This window comes from Corylus avellana, chromosome ca4, assembly GCF_901000735.1.
Source record: "Corylus avellana chromosome ca4, CavTom2PMs-1.0".
Taxonomy (NCBI): domain Eukaryota; kingdom Viridiplantae; phylum Streptophyta; class Magnoliopsida; order Fagales; family Betulaceae; genus Corylus; species Corylus avellana.
This window is the reverse complement of record NC_081544.1, coordinates 24850043-24852516: the sequence shown is the minus strand read 5'-3', so window position 1 is coordinate 24852516 and position 2474 is coordinate 24850043.

Genomic DNA, 2474 nt, shown 5'->3' with positions numbered 1-2474 from the left:
CTTTTCGCTTCATGGAAAAAAAATTAGTCCAACATTAGCGACTACCTATCAGCGACGACATATAGTCGTCGGTGTTTGCAAATCTTTTTTTATGGAATTAGCGACGACAATAAATTGTCGTCGCTGATATTGAGCTATAGCGACGACTTTTGGGTCGTCGCTAAAAATATGGTCGCTAAAGCTAATTCACCTTTCTTTGTAGTGGCATGAGAAACTAGGAATACCAATGTTAATCAATGGAGCTCCACCCCTTAACATATAGATGCATATATATTACAGGACTTCCATGAGAATCAAAGCCAAAGTGCTTTTATGTATGCAATTCAATTCAATTAAGCTCTAACCTTGGTTGATGATCTGGTTGGCGGGGGTGGTCTGCCCGATTTTGTCGAGCCCCCTAGTCGCATACTACAAAAATGAGGTAGTGCTATTGAGATGGTATGAGAGGAAGAATAAATTTTCCTCGTGGATGGGCTGACTATAAGCAGGAAGAATACACACAATGTTTGGTAAGATGAAAACTCACCAACGGTACAAAGGTTTTTAAATGGAACCCAGGGACCATGCCGATGCAGGAGGGCGTTGCAGATTTTGTCCCCGAGATGCTGTGGAAGCCACAGAATCACGTCCGCAACGCACACACCGTTCGTCAGAAAACAGAGTGCACACACAAAGAAAGTGGGTTCAAATAAGAGAAAGACGGTGGGTTGGCTAGGCTGTGTTTGTTGGTTGGGGGTGGGTTCGCTGGTTTATCAATAGCTAATAAACAAACAATTATAAGCAAAGTTTGAAGCTACACATGAACGGCTTGGCTCACTTGCAGCCCAATTCATTCTTCATCAATAACAATTTACAAAAATAGACAAACAAGCGTAGTATCAATAATCACTTAGCGTGGAAATGCTTGGTTCAACACAATTAAATAATAGACACTAGGATACCAAACAGATATGCAAGACGGACATTTGGATCCTCGAGTTTCTACTATAAGACGGCCAAAATTTTATAATCTATGGTCTCTCCAACTTTTTTTAAAAAATTTGTGGGCTATTTAAATTCAATAACTTAGATAATTGGATCTTGACATTGATGACAAAAAATATATAATATGAAGTTACGGTAAATCTTAGATTTAATTCATTCAATCAAATAATAGACGTATAAAGATTCAATGGCTTAAGTAGCACTAATAAGATTTTTTTTTTAATCAAATAAAAATATTCGGAGTAGTATAATTTATACCACAATATATATATATAGTTCATTATTGATAAAACAATTAACAATATATAATTAATAAGTCAATTACTAATTAATTAAAAATTTTACTGAATTGTTTTATTAATTATACTTCAGTAGTTATACTTGTAAAAAGAGCTTTCTTTTGTAGAAATGATAGCACGCCAAACAATACTAATTACACTATTATGAATAAGGCTTAAATAAGATTGTTTCAGAATTGTTCAAATTGGCAAATTCAGGAATAAAAAATAGCCAAATATAGTATAATGAATGAACAATAACAGAGTTTGATGAGAGAAATTAGCATTGGCTGACCTTGAAAACGGTGGATGAGAGAATTTGCACTGCACTGATACCCACTCATAGAGGAGAATAGAGAAATGCTTTGTGGGTGTGTGACAAAATGGAAAATGGAAGGGGTTTGAGAAAGAAAATATGATTTGAGATGGGCTGTCGGCGTACAGTGGAGAGGAAGAAGAAATTTTGTTGAAAGAATGTGGGAGAACAGTTCTTTACAGTAGAAAAGTTGTTAATTTTTTTTCTTTTTTGTTGAAAGACAGTAGAGTTACTGAGGCTTGGGGTGTGTGAAGTGTGAATGATTTGAGAATGGTACTGCACATTGGTTACTACGTAGACTTTTTTTTTGAAAAAAAGAAAAAGAAAAAAGGAGGATAAAGATCGGGGTGGTTCCAGCCACCCCTTGGCCAAAATGGGGTGGCCGGACCACCCCATTTTTGGCCAAGGGGGTGGCTGGAGCCATCTCCTGGCCGATTTGTCGAATCACCCCTGAAAGCCAGGTGGTCCGCCACCCCTTGTTTGCGGACCTGGGTATTTTGGTGGTCCGGCCGGGAGGAGCCACACCCCACATCGGCCAGAGATAGGGTGGAACTACCCCTGCCTCTCATAGGTGGTCCCACACCCCCAAATGCACCCGGGTTCCATTTTTTTTTTTTAATAATGGGTGGCCGGATCAATTCTTTAGCCAGCGGGGTTGGTTGAACCATCTCTACAGCCGGGCCATGGTGGCTCCACCACCCTTGGCCAAGGAGCCACCCCGGGATATGTTTCTCCTTTTTTTTTTTTTCTTTTTTTTTTTAATTTTTAATTTTTTTTAAAATATAATTTAAGTTGTCATTATCCGGTTGTTGGTTGAGGTGTGGGAAAAGTATGAATAATTTAAGTTTTGTTATTGAAAACTGTGTGGGATTTTTAACTGCAAAGCCTGCACATAT